At 41.3% G+C, this 21,877-nt stretch overlaps 1 long non-coding RNA gene across 3 annotated transcripts in view; it reads left to right on the forward strand.

The window, feature by feature from the left end:
• Positions 1-3,913: 3,913 nt before the first annotated feature.
• The window catches only part of LOC144582456 (uncharacterized), a 623,889-nt gene continuing 605,925 nt past the window's right edge, over positions 3,914-21,877 (forward strand). Inside the window, exons 1-2 of one of the 3 annotated variants that reach the window (XR_013535120.1) lie at positions 3,914-8,773; positions 19,264-19,353. This is a non-coding gene — a long non-coding RNA (uncharacterized LOC144582456). The remainder of the gene's footprint in view (positions 8,774-19,263; positions 19,354-21,877) is intronic. The other 2 variants (XR_013535121.1, XR_013535119.1) reach the window with 2 other exon arrangements.

Below are 21,877 nucleotides of genomic sequence, written 5' to 3' on the forward strand. Positions count from 1 at the left end.
ATTCACCAGCAGCCTCTTCATCACTGAAAGCTGCCCACTTGATTCAATAGCGTACTTCCAGTAGCAAAGGAAGCAGAGCTCAGATGACCCTCAACCACCGCTGTGGGAGCAGAAGCAACTCCTTCCATAGAAGGATTGTTTTTGTTTTTGTTGTTGTTTTGAGACAGAGTCTCACTCTTGCTGCCCAAGCTGTAGTGCAGGGGTGTGATATTGGGTCAGTGCAACCTCAGCCTCCCGGGCTCAATCTACCCTCCCATCTTAGCCTCCAGAGTAGCTATAGGCATGTACCATGATACTCAGCTAATTTTTCTATTATTTTTAGTAGACATGGGATTTTGCAATGTTGCCCAGACTGGTCTCGAACTCCTGGACTCAAGGGATACACCCACTTCAGCCTCCCAAAGTGCTGAGATGACAGGGATGAGCCACTGCATCCAGCCAAGGATTATATTTTAACCAGATTCTGTGTGTGTGTGTGTGTGTGTGTTTAATTATTTCTACAAGATCATGGACCGCTACAAAACCATATAGGAGGCTCTAGTGAATTTTAGGCTAGCCATGCACCCCTGCCCTCTCCACCCCTCTTGAGTGTTTCTCCTCTCTTCTGGCCTTTCTTGTGGTTCACAGTCATCTTCAACTACCCCTCTATCTGTGTTGGGAACTTCAGTGCATAATCTCATTTCCTTCCTTCCTTCCTTCCTTCCTTCCTTCCTTTCTTTCTTTCTTTCTTTCTTTCTTTCTTTCTTTCTTTCTTTCTTTCTTCTTTCTTTCTTTCTTTCTCTTTCTTGTCTTTCTTCCTTCCTTCCTTCCTTTTCTTTTCTCTTCTCTTCTTTTTCTTTCTTTCTTTCTTTCCCTCCCTCCCTCCTTCCTTCCTTCTCTCTCTCTCTCTCTCTCTTTCTTTCTTTTTCTTTTTTAATTTTTTAATACCAAGTCTCCCTCTGTCGCCCAGGCTGGAGTGGAGTGGTACGATCTTGGCTCACTGCAACCTCTGCCTCTCAGGTTCAAGTGATTCTCCTGCCTCAGCCTCTTGAGTAGCTGGGATTACAGGCATGTGCCACGACACCAGGCTTTTTTTGTATTTTTAGTAGAGACAAGACTTCACCATGTTGGCCAGGCTGATCTCGAACTCCTGACCTCAAGTGATCCACCTGCCTCAGCCTCCCAAAGTGCTAGGATTACAGGCATGAGGCACCATGCATGGCCCCTCACTTACTTTTCAGAACAACTTGAAGAGGAAGGTCAAATTGTTTGTTCCATTTTACAAATGAAGAAAGTAAGCCCTAGGGAAGTTTCGCAAGTTCTCCAAGTATTCACACTCTAGTTGGTGATTTTGAAGCTCGAAGCAGCCCTTACATCCCTAAGAAATATGTCTCCATTTGAGAAATACTAGTTGCTAGGAGAGGCTGAGGATGTGGTAGTTCTTTAGGGTAAATCTCTGTTAGGACCACCTGATGTGGGAAGTCTGATTCTGCACTGGCCATCTCTCCTGGAGGAGGGAGCCACCTGCTTAGATGGGATAAGTGGAACCATACAAGTGGGGATGATGCCTTGGCTTTGCAAACAATGACGACTTTATTTTTCTGGCAAACACTTGCCATCCTCCTATGGTGTCAAGTATGGCACTATACACTAATAACACGAAAAGAGGCAGTGTTATTTAGAGAACAGAACTGGCAGTAAAGAGGAACATGCTTCGCTGCTAGCTCTGTCATTAGCTGTCTTGTAACACAGGGCAGGTCCTGCTTTGTCCTGTTTTTCATCTGTGACATGAGGGCTTTTCATTAGATAATTGCTAAGGTCACTATTTTAGTTAAACTGCTTGCAAAAAGGAATTAAATCTTCATTTACTATGCATGGTACAAATTGGAAACCTTTGAGTACAAAGGTTTCCAGTCAACTTGTGTGTGTGTGTGTACCTGTGTATGTATGTGTGTGTGTGTGTATACGTGTGTGTGTGTGTGTGTGTGTGTGTGTGTGTGTGCAGGCCTGCCTTTATCTCTCTCACCTTTGGGATGATTTCTGGCTTCCTTCTTGGGCTGTTAATAATTAATAGCACTGGCTTTTATAAGCCAGTGGTAAGACTTTTTGATTTTATCATTTCTTTTCATGAATTATGGATATCATTAAAAAGAGATTTTTTTTTTAGAAGTCCAAAAAGGGAATGGAAGTGGCTGGGGGGTCAGAGGAGGCTAGAGGACACACAACCTTGTTCTACCATCATCTGTCAGGCTTAATAAATCACTTTCAGCTTGAAGGAATTTGAAATTGCTGGTGGCTCCTGTCCATTCTTTGCATCGCCTTCGTGGGTGGGAAGACAGCCGCAGCTGGAACACAGATTGATAACTAGAGCTGTGAATCCGTCCACCTGGGAAGAAGTAGATCACCGCCGAAAGTGGGTCTCCCTTAGATGCCATTCAAGACCGTAAATCCCTGACCTGCTCCTCCACTGACAAATTCAAGTTATCTACAGACCTGGAATCATAAAACTGAAGTTTTCATGCTGACATTGTCTCTGGCCAACTGTGGCTTTGAAAAAGGCAATGAACCTGTGGGCTTCCTTATTTCTGAAATGTTAAAACAATGCCAGACTCATCTTGTTAATAAGACTGTTTTGAGAGTAAAATTAAATTGTGAGTCTTAAAAACAAACAAAACAGCTATTCTTTGAAAGACACCATTAAGGAAAAATGGCAAAAAAGGCAAGCCACAAACTAGGGGAAAATATTTCCCAAACATGTCTAAAAAAGGATTAGTATCTGGAATATATAAAAGACTCCTATAACTCTATAATAAGAAAAAAATCTAATTTAAAAATGGGTAAAATATTTGAATAGACACTTTGTAAAAATATTATATTGTCAAAAATGTACAAATAAAATGGTTTGCATTTTTGTCTCTGGGTTTCATTTGTATATTTGATATTAGTATGTTTTAAAGTTTACTTATCTTTCCTTCTGTTAATACTACACAGTATAATTATTTTACTGGAGACATTGTTCTCCACTGTGTTTTTCTTTTTCTTTTTTCTTTATTAATTTGTTTTAGATGGGGCCTTGCTGTGTTGCGTGGGTTGGAGTGCAGTGGCATAATCACAGCTCACTGCTGCCTTGAGCCCCAGGGCTTAAGTGATCATCCTGCCTCAACCTCCCAGGGTAGCTCCCAGAGTAGCTGGGACTACAGGTATGAACCACCACACTCAGCTATTTTTTTAAAAAAACACATTGTAGAGAGAGGGTCTTGCTGTGTTGCCTAAGCTTCTGGGCTCAAGCAGTCCTTCAGCCTCGGCCTCCCAAAGTGCTGATATTATAGATGCGAGCCACCAGGAAAAGCCTCCATTGTGTTTTTGGTCTCTGGAAGTTATATTCAAGGTTTCTTTTACCTTCTACGTCTCTGTGCATGCTTTCCTCTACCTTCTTATTCAAGAGATATATTTAGGTATTCATGAGATACATTTATGATAGTTTTTTAAATGTCCTTGTATATTAAAGATATTAATCTGTGTCATTTCTCTTTTTTTTTTTTGAGACCGAGTCTCACTCCAGTTGCCAGGCTGGAGTTCAGTGGCGCGATCTTGGCTCACTGCAACCTCTGCCTCCCAGGTTCAAGCGATTCTCCTTCCTCAGTCTCCCGAGTAGCTGGGATTATAGCTGCAAGCCACCATGCCCAGCTAATTTTTTGAATTTTTAGTAGAGATGGAGCTTTGCCATGTTGGCCAGGCTGGTCTCAAACTCCTGACCTCAGGTGATCCTCCCACCTCAGCCTCCCAAATTTCTGGGATTACAGGTATGGGCCCCCAGGACTGGCCCATTTCTCTATTTCTATAGGTTGTTTTTCCTCTGTATTATGGGTTCTATTTCTATACTTATTTGAATATCTGGTTGTTTTTTTGACTGGATGTCAGACACAGTGGATTTTTTTGGTCTTCCTTTAAATATAATTGAACGTTATACTTAGAAATAGTTGGGTTCTTTCGAGATCTGCTTTAAGCTTTATTAGGCAGTCCCAAAACCTTTATTCTAGGGGTAACTTGGTTCTACTGCTGAGGAAATGTGCTTCTCAGTATTCAAACAGATGCTCCATGTATCATGAAGTTTCTTCATTTTGCTGTTAAAATGGAAGCTATTTATGATTCTGATGGAGCTCTAAGAAATGTTCCATTTACTTCTTTCCAGTGGTTCTTTTTTCTAGCTTTTGGTGGTTTCTTCACATACACAGGCAAATCAGCACTCAGCTAGAGGTTTCATGGGATCTCCCTGCAGAACTCTGGAGCTCTCTGTGCCTCTTTCTCTTCTCCTGCATTCTCCTGGCAAACTATAGCTTTTTACCTTCCCCTTGGCTCTTTGTGAGTTCCCCTCCCTGTATTAAAGCCTGAAAACCCTCTCCTAGCAGTAAGCTGGGACAATCATAAGGTTTACCTTCTTTCATTCCCTCAGGAATTACTGTTCAGAGCTGTCTGTTGTACAATGTGTGAAAACCATTGTTTCATATATTTTGTCTGGTGTTTTTAGTTGTTATGGTGAAAGAAAAAAAATCTAGTTCTTGTTACTCTATGATGGCTGGAAGCAAAAGTTCCAATGTGTGCGTTTCACCTCATATAAGTTATACTTTATCATGAACTATCATGATGCATTCTCTTCCACGAGGCTGCATCATCACCTGAACACTGAGGATACTTTTGTAAAACTCTGCATGTTGCAGAGGGACTAATAAAGTAACAGAGGAGACTGTTTAGAAATTGCAGAGCAGTGTGTAACGGAGCCACATAGGTCTGCTATAATGCATCCCGTATGGTAACTGCAACCCATGCCATTTCAGAGTCAGCTGGTTTTGCATCACTTTGCCTGGCCATGCTCAGGGCAGGCTCTAAGTGCTGCAGAATCAACTCCTTTCAGAGCAGTCTTCAACCACTGACTGGTGAGAATCGGGGAATAAACACTCCAGCGACCTCACCCTCATGGAGATAACTCTGCAGTGTCTTCTACAGCGTTTCCAGACTTCCCCAGAAAAATCAACCTCCAGTTGCTTGCAGTGGTAATTCACTAGTGAGCATACCCTTTCTTCATGGCCTGTCTCATGTATTTCCTCCTCTCCACTCCACCCCACAATTAGTATTTTCTGAGATTACCTCCTGAAGTAAGCCAGCTATAGATGAATTATTGTCTCAGAGTTCTATTCTGGAGGAAATCTATCTATGACAGTAACCGACAGTGCCTTAATCAGGCTACACACTGGTCAGCCATTCCCCAATGGGGAAGGACCAAGGCCCCACAAGCCCAGTGTGTTCCTAATTCTCTGCTTGTCCATACCTGTAATCTCACACGAGTGATGTAGCATGACTTTTGGTGATGGAAGTGTCAAATGATAATCCATTTCTAGAGGACAATTTGAGCAGTAAATACTGATTTGAAAATGCCTCTCACCTTTGGCTAAATGATTGCATCTCTAGAAGTGTATTTAAGGAAAATAAATGGCTGTCTATGTACAATTTGGCTCTGAGACTTTGCACTGCAGCTTTGAATGTCAACCGCGGGCCATGTGAAAATGATGGCCTACTTTTATAAGAGAATACCTTGCAGTCATTAAAAATAATGTTAAAGACGTATTCCGATAGAGGAATGCTTACCATCTATTTTCAGGTGCAAAAGGCAGGATATAAAGCCATAAATACAGTATGATCTTGTTTGGTTTTGTAGCTGGTAAGGAAAAGTTCTGCTTGGACCTTGCACATACACCGAAAGGCCTGACCCCTGCATAACCCAAAGCTTGCTTGAGTCTTTAACAGCTCATCTCAGACCCAGAAGAGAACTACACTCCAGTTTAATGTCCATCTAGAACATCACACAGTGACAACGACCCATCTCAGGAGAGAATTTTCCATCTGCCATCAGTCACAAAGTGTCTGTCAAATCCTCCCTTATTTGGAAGGATTTCCTTCCTGCCTTCTGTCCAGCCCTCACACCGCCCACGGGGAGAGGCCTGCTGAACTCCCCCAAAAGAGGCAGGGCTTTCCTTGCTTTACATATGCATTCAGCCTCAGCAGAGAACATTTTTGGGGTTTGGTTATTCTTTGACATATTTGAATGTAGTTGTTTGCTAGTTGTATTCAAACAAATATTATATACAAGACTTCTCTGAATACCTTTTGAGTGCCACACACCTGTGCAGTGTAAAACATAATAACTTTGAGTTACTGAGGACAGAGGATTTTAAAAGAAGTAATTAGAACCTGAAGTGAAAATTCTACTCGTGACCTGCCCTCCTCTCCTCTTCCTCTTTGATTTTTTTTTCTTGCCTGTATAAGGTACCAGTTGAGCTATAGGGATGAGAGTTGAAGACATGGCTCATTCGTCTTTAAGGAAGATATTTTAAAAGTGCAGGGATTTGGGTAAGAATTGAGAGGTATATGGAAATAAATAGTTCAGAGTTTATTCTGGGACTGGTGCATGAGCGATATTATATAGTCAGAGAATTTTCAAGCCTTATAATCTAAGTTTGCCAATTAACAGCTGAGGGATAAAGCCCAGAGATTAAATGATTTTCTGTAATCTAACAAGTAACAAATGAGGACAATTGAGTGTTGGCATTAAGACGCCCAAATCTTTTCTATTTATTTATTCAAGGGAGAACCTTCCTCTCATTGCACCCCCTTGTTTATTTAAAGAAGGCAAGAGTAGGTTTGCATTAAAGTGATTCATGAGCTTGGTGGAATCATTTTTAGAGGAGTGATTCTCAGACCAGGCTATGGACTGGAATTACCTGAAGAACGTTCAAAAAATATTAAGCCTTGCATTTCACCCTTTGCAAGTTCTGATTCGCAAATGTAAAGTGGGGCCTAGAGAAACATATTTTCAAATTACTCTCCAGGCTATTCCCAAGTGCAGCCAGATATTGGACCCGGGTTTGGCAAAGCCTTGGGCAGTCAGACTCGGAAGGCATGGAAGATGGAAAGAGAAAACAGGAAATTTACTCTCAGGACTCAGACCAGACCATGCCTTTCCTCTAGAGCAAATTCATTTCCACTCTGGTTGGTAAATACTGTCAAATATATAAATGAAATCTGTACCTTCACAGGAATTTCCCAGTTTGGGTGGAGATGAATTTCAGGACTGGCAAGCAATCTTCTGCCTCCTCTAATGTGATAATGAACATAGAGCTATTGACTCAGATGTGCCTGTGTCAGAGATTAGCAGTAGATGTGACTTTGCTGTTTGTCTTGTAGCACAAGGCTTTCATATTTCCTCATTTTATTTAAAAGCCCGTTTCTTCCTTTTCTCTACAGTATAAGCAAAAATCATAATATTTTCTTTTCTTTTCCAATAATAAATGTCTGTAGGGGCTGTAGGCTTCATTGTTTGGTAAGCCTGACAGATTTCTCCTATCATTTGTTTGATTAAAAGACTCAGTAACTTTTAAGTCCTTTTGCTGGCTTCTTCTCAATTGAATGAAACGCAAAACAAAAGGCTTGATGTGCCAAGGAGTAGGCAGGTGTGTTTACATGGATTCTATCTATAGCTGCTGTTTACTTTACTGTTGGAGAATGTGTTTCTTCATGCTGTGAACTTGAGCATTATGGAACTTCAAGACTGTGTTAGCTCAGAGGGCTCTTTGATTATCTTCTCATCTTTCTAATTTTGCTCATGTTGGTCTTTGAGCCAGTTGAGCCCGTCTTGTTCCTGGCATTATGATGAGCCTGAACTAGAGGTCCCATGAATGGATGAGCTGGAGACCTTATCTACACCGAAGACCTTATGGTTACTATTAGAAGAAGGAAGCTACCTTCAAAGAAAAACAACTATTTAATACTTCTCATGAGTCTAAGAGTTGAACAGGACTGTTCTGCTGATGCTGGCTGAGTGCAGCAGATCTTGCTGGGATCTCTGGTGGGTTTGTTGTCAGCTGATGGCTCTACTGAGGAATGTCTTATCCAGTTCAGCCTCAGCTGGAACAACTCTGCTGTCCCTCACCACATGTTCCTTATAAGCTTCGAATGGGACAACCAAAGCACGTAATCAGAGAAGCAAGAGGGAAGGTGGAAAACTCACATAGCTTTCAAGCTTCTGCTAGCATCGAATGTGCTACTCTCGCATTGGCCAAAACAAGTCACATGGCTGATGTCGGTGTGGGAGGTCATTACCAAAACCATAGGGAGGAGTAAAAAGTTAGGTTATGAATGCAATAAATCTATCACAAAGATTGAACTGATAAGTGATGGTTTATATGAGAATAACAGAGGCACCATTATTCTCTTTGTTGTTGCTGAAAAATGTGATAGGTTTTCAAAAACAAAGAATGGGAATGCACTCAATAGTACAGGCATGTGTGTGTGTGTGTGTATGCGCGTGCCTGCACGTGTGTGTGTGTATGCGCGTGCCTGCACGTGTGTGTATATGCGCGTGCCTGCACGTGTGTGTGTATGCGCGTGCCTGCACGTGTGTGTGTATGCGCGTGCCTGCACGTGTGTGTGTTTGTGTGTGTGTGTGTGTGTGTTGGAAAGGGTAATGTTTTTCATTCTTTTCTTGTTTCTTCTCAAACCAAGAGCAAAGAGCCTTTTGAAGACCTTTGAAAACTCTTCTATCAGTCCTCTTGGGAACTCTAAGAGGATGATTTTAAGGACACTGTCAACTGGGAGATCTTTTTCCAAATAAACTCTGCTCTCATTTTTGACATCTGGATTTTGACATCAAGAGTTGCCTGCATTCCGAGCTTGGAATTCATCTTTGAAAAGTTGGGTATTTTTTTCTGACACAAGCTAAGAAAAAGTATTTATTTTAAAGGTAAGAATGAGTAACCGAAAAAAAAAACACCCACACATGCATTGGTTATTTTTGAGAAGTAAAAATTGTGACTTTTTCACAGACCCATATTCAAGTGAAGATAGAAAAAAATATGAACTGATACTGATTTATAAACCTTTTCTTTTGCATGTAAGTGTTGCCGCTATAGTCCCATATGTAAGCATCTTAGATAAAGCAAAAAAGTGGAAATGGTGAGGTTACATATCATTTAAATGTATTTTTAGAAAATAACTTCAAGTACAATGGGGGAAAAAAGCACATTGTTACAGAGCATTGGTCCCAAACTTTTAACAGTGATAACAAATGCCAAAGCACAGAATCCTCCGTCCATTCTTTTAGTCACTACATTTGCTAAATGCTTAGTAACTCAAGAGAATAGTGAGGAGAATGACACAGCTGAGAAAGCTGAATCCACCAAATGTCAGAACTGAAAAAAGCTGAATTCACTGAGGCCTCAAATGGAGTCCTAGGACGGGCAGCAGCATCATCACTGGGGAGCCAAGCTTGGCTCTAATCAGACTTGTTACAACAGAGTCTGCATTTTATCAAGATCCCCAGGGATGAGTATGCACATTAGCATTTAAGAAGTACTGTTGTATAATTGGTTAAGTTATTAATTAGAGGCCACATCTAGGTTTAATATAATAGAAACACTGATGTTACCACTGATCTTATTTGTAGATCGCTATATAGCAACAGCCCTTAGTCTATTACCATCTTCAGGCCTCACTGTTTATATCTGTCAAATGGGGACTCACAACTCTCATGCATATTTGTCAAAGGAGTGGGGGAGATCAGGGAATGGCTATAAGAAAGAGCTCTAAGACAAATGAAGAGGTGTATAAATATTAGGGCTTATTATTTTATTAGGGAAGTGCTTAGATCTTAACATCTCAGCTAGTACAAGTTCTAAACACCGAGGAAGCTATGCACTCAAGAAATGCTGTTCTATTCTCAAGTTATTGTGAAGGTTCAACAATCCACCCTGGATAATTGGTGTTTTAGTATACTGTAGCACTGACCATGTACCCACAGACATTGCAAAATGTACAACCTATACAGCCTGCTCCATTCTGTCAGTAATGACTCCCCCATCACTTCAAAGAAGAATCTTCACACCTAGGACTTGATTTCCTCTAAGGTTTTGTTGCTGAAAATGTGGTGATGAGCAGTGTCAGCCTTGGGGCGGGCTGGAAATGCAAAACCTGAAGACCTTCCTCCTATCTGCTGAACCAGAACCTGCCTTTGACATGATCCTCCAGTGATTTCTGTGCATATGCCTGTTTGAGAAGCCCTGACTTAAGTGCTTCTGAACCCTGGCTGCACATTAGAATCACCATGGGGGCTTTAAAAAATATCAGATTGATCCAAGATGGCTGATCGCTAACAGCCCGGGATTGTAGCTCCCAGTGAAAGCGCAGAGAACGAGAGGATGCTACACTTTCAGATGAATTTTCATTGCTCACGGACCAGAAGATTCCCAATGGAGGAGCCCCACGGGTCGCCAGCATGACTCTTGTGGCCAGTGCAGCGGTTTTGCTGGCGCTCGGTGCAGCAGCTCTTCATGCAGAGTAAACAGGAGGAGATTCCCGGGCAGAAGAGCACCATCAGTCTTAACGCAGCTGTTTTGGCCCGCGCAGTGGGTTTCTCGGATTCCAGCACTGGGAATCAATAAACTGGACCCCCAACTAGAAAGGCGGTAATTGTAAAGATGACAGATGGATAAATTTATAACAAAGGGAAGAAACCAGCCTAAAAAGGCTGAGAATACCCAAAATCAGAACCCCTCTCCCTCTACAGGGGATTACAGTTCCTCAAAAGCAATGGAACAAACCCTGATGGAAAAGGACTGTGTGCCATTAATAGAAATAGGCTTCAGAAGGTGAATGATAAGAAACTTTGGGAGCTAAAAGAACTTGTTCTAACCCAATGTAAAGAAACTAAGAACTTTGAAAAAAGGTTTGACAAAATGCTAACAAGAATAGACAATATAGAGAGGAATATAAATGAACTAACGGAGTTGAAAAACACAACACGAAAACTTAGCGAAATATGCACAAGTTTGAATAGCAGAATGGATCAAGCAGAAGAAAGGATATCAGAGGTCGAAGACCTACTTAATGAAATAAAATGAGAAGACAAGATTAGAGAAAAAAGGATAAAAAGGAATGAGCAAAGTCTCCAAGAAATATGGGACTATGGGAAAAGACCTAATTTACGTTTGATAGGTGTACCTGAATACTACGAAGAGAATGAATCCAAGCTGGAAAATACTCTTCAGGATATTATTCAGGAAAACTTTCCTAAACTAGCAAAGCAGGACAATATTCAACCCCAGGTAATACAGAGAACACCACAAAGATATTCCTCAAGAAGAGCAACCCCAAGGCACATAATCGTTAGATTCACCAGGGTTGAAACGAAGGAGAAAATACTAAGGGCAGCCAGAGAGAAAGGTCAGGTTACCCACAAAGGGAAGCCTATTAGACTTACAGCAGATCTCTCAGCAGAAACCCTACAAGCAAGAAGAGAGTGGGGGCCGATATTCAATATCCTTAAAGAACAGAACTTTTAGCCCAGAATTTCATATCCTGCCAAACTAAGCTTCACAATTGAAGGAAAAATAAAATCTTTTATGAACAAGCAAGAACTCAGAGATTTTATTACCACCAGGCCTGCTTTACAAGAGCTTCTGAAAGAAGCATTATACATAGAAAGGAACAACCAGTATTAGCCTTTCTAAAAATATACCAAAAAGTAAAGAGCATCAACATAAAGAAGAATTTATATCAACGAATGGATAAAATAGCCAGTTAACATCAAATGGCAGTAACCCTAAATTTAAGTTGACTAAATCCCCCAATCAAAAGATACAGCCAAAACCTAACAGTATGCTGCATCCAGACCCATTTCACATCCGAAGATACACAAAGACTCAAAACAAAGGGATGGAGAAAGATTTACCAACCAAATGGAGAGCAAAAATAAATAAATAAAAAGCAGGAGTTGCAATTCTTGCATCTGATAAAATAGATTTCAAAGCAACAAAGATATAGTGGTAAAAGGATCGATGCAACAATAAGAGCTAACGATCCTAACACCCAGATACATAAGACGCATAAAGAGATTTAGACTCAATGAGACAGAAAATTAATAAGGGTATCCAGGACTTGAACTCAGATCCGGAACAAGTAAACTCAATAAATATTTATAGAGCTCTCCATTTTAAATACACAAAATATATATTCTCCACTTTAAATACACAAAATATTGATCAGCCATTATTAATACCCATTTTTAGAAAAAAGCTACATTCCCGTTCTCTCTCCCTCTTTTTCTTCCTCTTCCTCTCCTTCACTCTTTTTTCTTTCTTTCCAAAAAAATCAGTGCCAAAGTATCTCCTCTCTCTGCCACCACCAATTAAATTAGAATTTTGGGACTTGTCTCAGGCATCTGTAGACTTTTAAAGCTCCTAAATCATGCTCTGATATACTATTTGGTGGTGTGAAGTGAGACCTGGACAAGGGCCAGGAAGAGTCAAATGAGAAAAGTCCTACTGTTGACATTTGAAATGGGTTGGAGTTTGAGTCTGAGGGGAGTAAGAAAAAAGAATGATGGAAGAGAGAGAAAGTTATTCCAAGTGGAATCTCAATTGTGGAAATGGCCGAGTGACTTAGGGAAAAGCTAGACCCAACATTGAATGTTAATTTAGATACAGTTCTGTGACATAAAACATCTGTCTTTCCAGAACTATAGTAAAGAGTGTAAGTGGTTGGTTTGCTTCCTATGAAATAAGAGATAAGGGCGGGGCCCAATGCTTGAGTTGGAGTAGAAAATGGACAATGAGTTGGGTATTATGTAGGTTGCCAGATAAAATATAGGACACCTCATTCCATTTGAATTTCAGATGAGCAGTGAACACCTTTCAGTGTCAATATGTGTTACACATTTATTTGAAACATCTGAAATTTAAATTTAACTAGATGCCCTTGCATTTTGTTCTGCAAAATGTGGTGACCTTATGATAAACCCTAAGCTGGTTTATGAGAATCAGAAGCTGAGGGCTGCAGGCCATCATAAGAATGTTAGTTTTGAGTTGGCAGAAATCTTGGCAAAGACATCCCACTTCAATTGAGCTGAGGCATCTTGTTTGCATTTGGTTTGAATCAGAACAGCTTTTTCATTATTCTCCATTTTTCAATTTTCCTGGGTCTCCCACTTTCTCCTCCCCCATTTGCCTTGGCCTTCCCTTAATTTTTTAACGTGAACTTTTCATTGACCTTGTGTTTGTTGTTTTCTCAGCATGTTCCAGTCTCAGCAAAAGAAAAGCTCTTAGTCTTAAATTTAAATTCATGGGTATTTCAGAAAAGGCTCTTATTTATTTACCATTTTGTAGCATACCACAGAATTAGAGATATGGTGCTACATTTACATTTCTAAAGTGCTCTCAGCCTTCTGAATTTTGTGATGGACAATTTCCTGGGGCAAGACATGGAGGCAACCCAGGGTGTGGTGAGAAAAACATGGGGGCGGAGATGAAAAACAAGAGCCAAATGAAAACAAGAATTTCATCTGAAACCAGCTCCTAACAACAATGCTCTCTCCCCCTATGCCTGCAACAAAGGGCCTTTATCAGATGGCATGGTGAACAGGCAGGGCCTTCTCTCAAAACTGCCAAGTCTGTTTATGTATCTATTATCTCCTTTGAAAATTGCCTCAAGTGGAGCCTTGTGAAGAATTTCTCAAGCATTGCTTCAAACCATTCCAAAGCTTGGGTTGTAATGGAAGTGCAGCAAGAACAAAGGACAGGCACTAGAATGTTCTTTTATTGTTTGCATGACAAAGAGGAAAAGACATGGGATAGACCAGTCGTTCTCCCACATGTGGTCTCTGGACCAGGATCATCCAGGACATTAGAGAACTTAATAGGACTGTAGAATCTCAGGTCCCACCTCAGACCTACTAAATTTCAACAACTCTGAGGACCAGGATCCATCCAGCTGTGGTTTAACAAGCCAGCCAGGTGATTCCATTATTAGCTAAACTCTGAGATCCACAGGCACAGACATTTTACCTCATTAATGTGACTTAAAAACCCTCATCTTCTCTGCCCAGCCTCATCCTTCTGTGGGACGTGGACGACCTAGATGGGCAGGACTGGGCTGTTAGCACCAGGTGGGAGAAGGGGCTGTTTTGTTTTGTTTTGTTTTTGCCTAGGAGTATTTTTCTTTAGTTTGATGACAAAAGGGGTCCAGGGTAGTAAGGACAGAAAGAACAGCACAGAGGAGTCTTGCTCTTTCTATCAGCTTCACAAAGCAAACAGAGTCACACAGAAGGAAAAGTTATCGTTAGATGGTTTAATGGACTAGTCTATCTCTAGACAAAAATTGCTTTAAACAGAATTTTCTATTTTTATTTAAATATTACACATTTTCATAATAATGGCTGCAATTATTACACATTTTCATAATAATGGCTGCAATTGATTGAGAACTAACATAAGACATGCACTGCACTAAACGTAATTCAAAATTACGTCATTTTCTGGGCACACTACTCAATAAGTACTAGGAAGCTACCCTCACAGTAGGGGGTAGAAAGGGTATTAAGGGGGTAAGGCCCTTGCCTAAGAGTTTACAGCCACAGAAATAGGCTCTGAAGCCAACTCGTAACCCATGCTTCCGGGTCTTGGTTGCATATTGAGCTCGCCCAAGGAGCATTAAGAAATAACATGCTTGGCCGGCACGGTGGCTCAAGCCTGTAATCCCAGCACTTTGGGAGGCCGAGGCAGGTGGATCACGAAGTCAACAGATTGAGACCATCCTGGTCAACATGGTGAAACCCCGTCTCTACTAAAAATGCAAAAAATTAGCTGGGCATGGTGGCGTGTGCCTGTAATCCCAGCTACTCAGGAGGCTGAGGCAGGAGAATTGCATGAACCCAGGAGGCAGAGGTTGCGGTGAGCTGAGATCACGCCATTGCACTCCAGCCTGGGTAACAAGAGCGAAACTCTGTCTCAAAAAAAAAAAAAAAAGAAATATCATGCTTGATTCCTAGCTGCGGAGAGCTTGGTATATTAGGCCTGGATGCAGCCTGCACTTGGGATTTTTACAAGCTCCCCTAGTATTCCAGTGCAGAGCCAGAGCTGAGGGCCACAGTTTTATCAAGCATGTCACTTTCCTCTTGGTGCCTTTAGCTAAGTGGATCTCAACCTTGGATGCAAATTAGAATCACCTGTTTCCTCTTTAAATCATACCAGTGTTCAGGCCCCATTTCCTGAGATTCAGATTTAATGTACCACAGGTGGGCTAAGCATTGCATTGCTCTGATGTGAAGCCAGGGTGGGCATCACTGCTCTGACTCCAACTGCTGGAGCTGGGCAGATAGAAAATTTGGGTTTGTGATATGGCCCCGACCCTGATGTTACCCCTGCTGATAAAGTCCTCAGCAGGAATGAGACAAGGTGGTTTCAGAACAGCAGGTTTGAGGCTGTTTAGTTCAGGATTATTGGCAATTGAAATAAGTGCTGTGTGCGAGAGTGTGCATGCCTGTACATGTGTTGTGAGGACAAATACAAATTAAAAATAAGAGGCTTAATTCCTCCTGCAGAAAATAAGGGAATGGATTTCCTTTCTCTTTCTCTTCATCAGGAAACTTGTAAATATAAGTACGTTATTTATTACTTTGCAAAGTATATTTTCAAAACAATCTAAGCCTTTTTTAGAGTATCTTCCTCCAGGTTCTGAGAGCCATGTTTTTGAAATGCTGATACCAAGAAAATAGGATCTTATCTCTTTTTTAGTTTATTTTTACTTTTCAATTTTTTTTTTTTTAATTTCATTTTTTGTGGAAGGGTAAGACGTATTTCACACCAGGTTGTAAAACTACCTCCTTTCAAAAAGACAGGAATTTGCATATGTTTTTTCCTCTGGATAAAGTCAATTAACATAGATTGTCACTCCAATTACGAAGTAAAGTTAGGATCAGCTATGGAAGTGTGGCCAGTGGTGGTGTCCAATACTCTCACTTGACCACTAGTTACTGTTTATCGCCAATGCACATGTAGTGGGTTGAATATATCTGGCTGTGTAGAGGGTGACTGTGAGTTCTCCCTCTCTGTGATCTCTTACCAGGTTGCCAGGGATGCTCAGCACATTCGGATTTTTCTGATGCCTGTGAATCTAGGAACACTTGACTGAAAACTGCAAATTATTTTCTCAATTTCATCCTTTTAATAATACCATGGGAAGGCTAATGGACGTATAATACTTATCCAACAATAAGAGTGCTTCTCTTTTTTTTTTTCTGAAACAGAGTCTCACTGTGTCGCCCAGGCTGGAGTGCAGTGGCACCATACCGGCTCACTGCAACCTCTGCTTCCCTAGGTCAAGCGATTCTCCTGCCTCAGCCTTCCGAGTAGCTAGGACTACAGGAACCCACCACCATGCTCAGCTAATTTTTTCTATTTTTAGTACAGACAGGGTTTCACCATGTTAGCCAAGATGATCTTGATCTCCTGACTTTGTGATCAACCTGCCTTGGCCTCCCAAAGTGCTAGGATTACAGGCATGAGCCACTGCGCCCGGCCCAAGTGCTTCTTTACTAGCTTTGTGGAGATGATTTGTGGGTTGGAAGAAGACTTCGTTGTTGTTTTTTATTCTGTTTCCTCAACAGTGTGGGTGTGTATGTGTGTACACGCATGTCTGAGTGTGTGTGTGCTAAGGGTAAGGAATTGTGTTTAAGATTTCTGCCCTTCCCCCTCCATTTAACCTCTCTGCCCCATTCTTACAACTTTTGTCACTTTTTCATTTTAATTTTCCATGCAGTGTTTGAGAAGCTTTGCTCTGGTTCCAAAAAAACCCAAAACAAAACAAAAGAAAACAAGAATCAAAGAGAAAGGAAGGAAAGGATAGAAAGAAAGAAAGAAAGAAAGAACAAAAGAAAGAAAGAAAGAAAGAAAGAAAGAAAGAAAGAAAGAAAGAAAGAAAGAAAGAAAGAAAGAAAGAAAGAGAAAGAAAGAAAGAAAGACAAGGTTTGAGCTGACCTGTAGTCCCGGCTCCTCATTAGGCTAAGGTGAGAAAACTGCTTGAGCCCAGGAGTTTGAGACCAGCCTGAGAAACATACAGAGACCTTGTCTCCAAAAGTTTTTTAAAAAATTTTGAACATTCATTAACTTACTTTTTCTGGGATCCTCCCTTCCTTTCTAGGCCTGACATGTCAGGAATCTGTGGCTCATGCTAGGACCCCAACCCTCCTCAGGTTCTCTGATGGGTCAGAATATCACTATGTACAAACAGGGCCTGGGAAAAAGTGTCGTATCAACCCCCAGAGGAGAGGTGCTCCTGGAAATCCTCCTGGTGACGGTGACAGAGCTGTAGGACAGAGGACAGATACAAAGCAGAGACAGGGTGGAGCGGCAGCAAGGCAGTAAGGAAAGTGGAAAATTGGAGTGTGGTCTACGTTTTGGAAATAGTTCTGTGTCCTCTGGAGCCTGTGACACATGGTTCCAGCCTCATTTATATCAGATTTTCCAATAGTCCCAGGGTAAAAAGACTAGAACAACATTTGAGCTTATGAGAACAGATGTGGCTGTGTTTGCCTTTTAATAAAGACAGACTCTGGCCAGGTCCAGCAGCCTCCAGAAGTGTTTCTGCTGACCCAGGAGAGGTACAAGAAGATTATTAGCATTGGTGGGAGCTCTATTTCCTCTTTTCTTTTCACACTCACCATTGCTACCATAATTTTAGTGACTCATTTAGGATCTGTGGTAGAGAGAGTTAATGCCAGACCTCCCAGATTCTCTTTCCACCCCTCCACCCACTACCCCAACAAAAAGCCATATTGTACTCACTGAACCCTGGTACTGTGAATGGGGCCTTTATTCTAGCTCTATTTCTGAGTATGCTGCAAGTTCCCTTAAGTGCGATCATCTTGACCTCAACTTACAAAACCATAATTATTAGAATTGCACTTTACTACATCCAAAGGCTGACAAAACTGATACAAGCCTACCCAGTGCCTCCTGACCCACAGGAGAGCTAGAAGGAATTTCTGAAATGGTCTGATCCAACTTTCTTTTTCTTTCTCTTTTTTTGCAACAGAAAAGAACATAGGACCAAAAAAGCCAAGGGACTTGTCCGTGATAAAGCAGTTGGTTGCACACTGAGCTGATCTGCTGCCCATGAATCTAGACACACTTGGCTGAAAACTGTACATTATTTTTTCAATTTCATCCTGTTAATAGTCCCACGGGAAAGCTAATGGATATATAATCCCTTTAAGTGATAAATGATGTTCTCCTGTTTACGTGTCAGGGAAAATTAGAGCAGGAACTCATAACTTGGTTCCCATCCCCCATCTTGTGCTTCCAAACCCTTAGTTCAGGCTGAGGTTTGCTGTAAAATCTGTGTGTTCAATGGATGGATTTCCCCCTTGAAGGACTTTTGCCTTTGATCGCTGTCGAAACAAATGAAGAGATGGATATGGCATTAAGGTGGGAACCCTTGCTTGTTAGAAGTATTTGAGTCTTAGAGTTGCAGGCTGACATTTGCCTTGGTTTATAGACTAAAATATGGGACTCTTTACTACCTAGTAGCTTCTTCTTACAGGTAGAAGGCTTGTTTATTTTAATGTCTTTCCTGTCTTTGGGCATTAGTTTTCACTACCTGAAAGTCATTTTCCTCACCTTATCACTTGGTGCTTGGCTTCTTTTTTGGCCTCAGTAGATTATGTCCTCCCCTGAGAAGACCTCCATGCCCTGTTGCCAATGTTGGTGGGTATCTCCCTTGCTTCTTGGACTTCCCTTTTTACGGCGCTTGTCATGATGCTGGGTTATAGTTAGCTACACTGTGAAAAGGGACGTGGTATTTCATTCTTAAATACATTATTCTAAGTGAAAGACATCAGACTAAAAAGGCTAAGTACTGTATGATTCCATTTATATGAAATTCTGGAAAAGGAAGAACTAAAGGAATAGAAAACAGATCACTGGTTGCTGGGGAGTAGGGAGAGGGATTGGCTACAAAGAACATGAGGGATTTTTGTTGTGATTGGAACTGTTCTACATGTTGTTTAGGGTGGTAGCTACCAGATTATATGTGCTTATCAATACTCATAGAACTATATGACAAAGCGTGAATTTTATAGAATGTAACATATACCTTAACAAATCTGGCTACAGAAATAAGTAAGAACACAAAGAAGTGAGCTCCTTGAAAGAAAAAAGCCCTGAACCAACCAAAGCTTCCAACTCTTGTCTATTAACTGAAATGATAGAAATGCAGCTTTCTTTATTTCAGGAGCCCAGTTATGCTTTGTTAGAAATAAAACTCCAACTGGCCTCAAAGATTGTCTGAGTTCTTTTTAAAGTTAACATGGAGGTCCCCACAAGATAAACAGTAGAGCCAATTCTACCACTGGCCAAGAAGTGTCACCTTCACCTCAAGGTTCTACCTCTTTCCTTCCTCTAGAATTGTGACCCGAGGTGCAATTTTACCTTGTGAAGTGGGAATAACCAAATGGAAGCAGGATGAGTTCAGAATCCACGGAGTTTGGGTCTGGTAAGTGAGCCACGATGCTGCAGTTCTCCGGGTTGTATTGTGTCTGTCTAATTTGATAGAGGGCCCGGTAGAAGCTGAGGGTGAGGCTACTAGAGGCTCCGGGCCCAGCAGAGATGTGAAGACGGGTGAAAACCAGGGGATTAGGTGACCTCCTAATTCCTCAATTGGAGTGAAATGGCAGGGATCAGATGGAGGCTGTAGCTCAGTAAAGCCCCTGGAAAACTCTAGGGTTTGACAAGTGCAAGGAAGTGATTTTTCTACCTGCCTTGATCAGGATGGACCCAAGAATTGCACTTTACTACATCCAAAGGCTGACAAAACTGATACAAGCCTACTCAGTGCCTCCTGACCCATCTCAGGGGGACCACTTCTGGGATGTTGATTGGGGTCAGCTGACCACTTCCAGGATGCAGATTGAGGTGGCACAAAGTGATGAGACTGGCTTTTAAAGAAATAGAATGGTGATTTAGTATTCAAAGTGGACCCTTCAGGAATTTATAATTATAGATGTGTAGTCTAAAGAGCTGAACTTCTTTAATAAACCCAGCTGAATCAGGGAACTACCCTTTGTCCCACTTACTATTACCCCAACGATGTGACTTATATTCACCCTGACGGATTGAGTAATGCTTCCAGGCTTCAGATTCACTAAAGCTGCTTTGTCCAATATGATAGCCATTATCCATATGAGGTCATATACATTTAAATTTATAGAAATTGAAGTTAAGTACAAGATATCATTTAGTCCCTAAGTTGCATTATGACATTTTAAGTACTCAACAGTTAGATGAAGTGGCTGCTGTTTTAGGCAGTGTTCACTGAGAGGATGTTTCCATTAGTGCAGAAATATTTACTGGACAATACTGTACTACAGACTATTTTCTTAGAGATGTAAAACCTGAAGTGGTCTCTAATTGACTAAATAAAAACACTTAGTCCTAAAAAAAAAAAAATCAAGTTCATCTCATGCGCCCTCTTACTCAGGTCAACCTTTCTCGGTTCCCAGGGTACTTCTGTCACCCTGAAATGATGGAGATTTTGCTCTCAATGAGTCTGTGTCTGGATTATTTGTGATTCTTGGACAATCTGGTCTATTTTGTCTTCATAATCATCTGGACCTCTTTCATGGTGATAAGTGTTGAGGGGATGCTGCCATTTTGTTCTGGGTTGGATGACTTTGGAAGTCTGGGAACATTCTGACAAATTTTTCCCTTCTCCTTAATGACCCGGTCAACTATAGGCCAGTCCGGACGGCACGGATAAGAAGGTTGCGTGAGTCACATTCTATACTTCTAACACAGTTGTCACCCTCAAGTTGACTAGTTTGCATCTTTCTTCCTGTTAGGGACAAGCTGTGCAGGCCGACCCCTTCCCCCGCTCTGACTTCTCTGCAGCTGCATTCCTGAACCCCTACTAGGAGCCATATCAAGGCTGCCAGACATGCTGCAATTAAGCAAAGCCTGATTACAGCCATCCGGGCAGCTCGAGGGAGGACAGGAAAAACGAATGTTTGTTATCTGTACTTGTAAATTCCTGTTTGACACATATCTGTAAAAAATCCTGGTTTCTCTTTTTTATAAAAAAGACTGCTGCCACAAAAGTCACGGGATCATGTATCATAGGTCTGTTACAAGTCGACAAACTATCTCCGTGCCTGTTACCAGTGGACATAGTACTTCAGTCCTGAGACTCCCTTATGCCCCTCTCACCCCATATAAACCCCTTTTGTGTAAGCTTGGGCTGCCTCCTCTGACTGTTACAGAGCAGCCTGGCAGGTTAATAAAACTTGCCTGCCCGGCTTTGGGTCTATTCTCCTTTCTCTTGGCTACCCTTATACATCTCTGCAGGGTTTTTTTTTTTTCTTTGTTTTAAGCTGTGTCTGTGCCTACATTTGCTTTGTGCCTGTGGTTAAAGTTATGCTGCTTGCAATTTTCTGGTATTAGGTTGGTGCAAAAGTAATAGCAGTTTTACCATTAAAGGTGATGGCAAAAACTGCAAGTACTTTTGCACCAATCTGATAGAAACCCATCTTACCTAGTGAGGTGCTGGTAATGTTTAACAACTGTCTCTAAGAGGGGAAAAGGCCTTGAAGTGTAGCATTGGCTGAATATCGTGATATAAATACTCCCACTGACTGATTTCAAGTTAACAACTTGACTTCTTAGAACACAGAGCTGGGAAGTTTTCTCAGCATGCAGGCACAATAACTGCGAAAAACCTCGAGTGTAATAGTAGGAAATGTCACAAAATGATAAGGTGATAACTTTTGATGGCTTGCTACTTATGTTTTTATTATACTTGATTTTACTTTAATTTTGTATGATTACATTTTTAATAATGGCTATGATTAACAACTGGCTCACAGAATTCTGAAAATTTAGGACTGGCTCCTGTGAGCTGGTGTAAGTGGGCTCCAGATCACCACTGCTCTCCTCTTTTTACTGAGGATATATAATTGGCCTCTACAATGAGCGGTCTAATTGTAACCCCACCCCCTTTGTATGTACAGCAGCATTGAGGAGTA

The sequence above is a fragment of the Callithrix jacchus genome, chromosome 5, assembly GCF_049354715.1.
Source record: "Callithrix jacchus isolate 240 chromosome 5, calJac240_pri, whole genome shotgun sequence".
In the NCBI taxonomy this organism is placed as follows: Eukaryota; Metazoa; Chordata; class Mammalia; order Primates; family Cebidae; genus Callithrix; species Callithrix jacchus.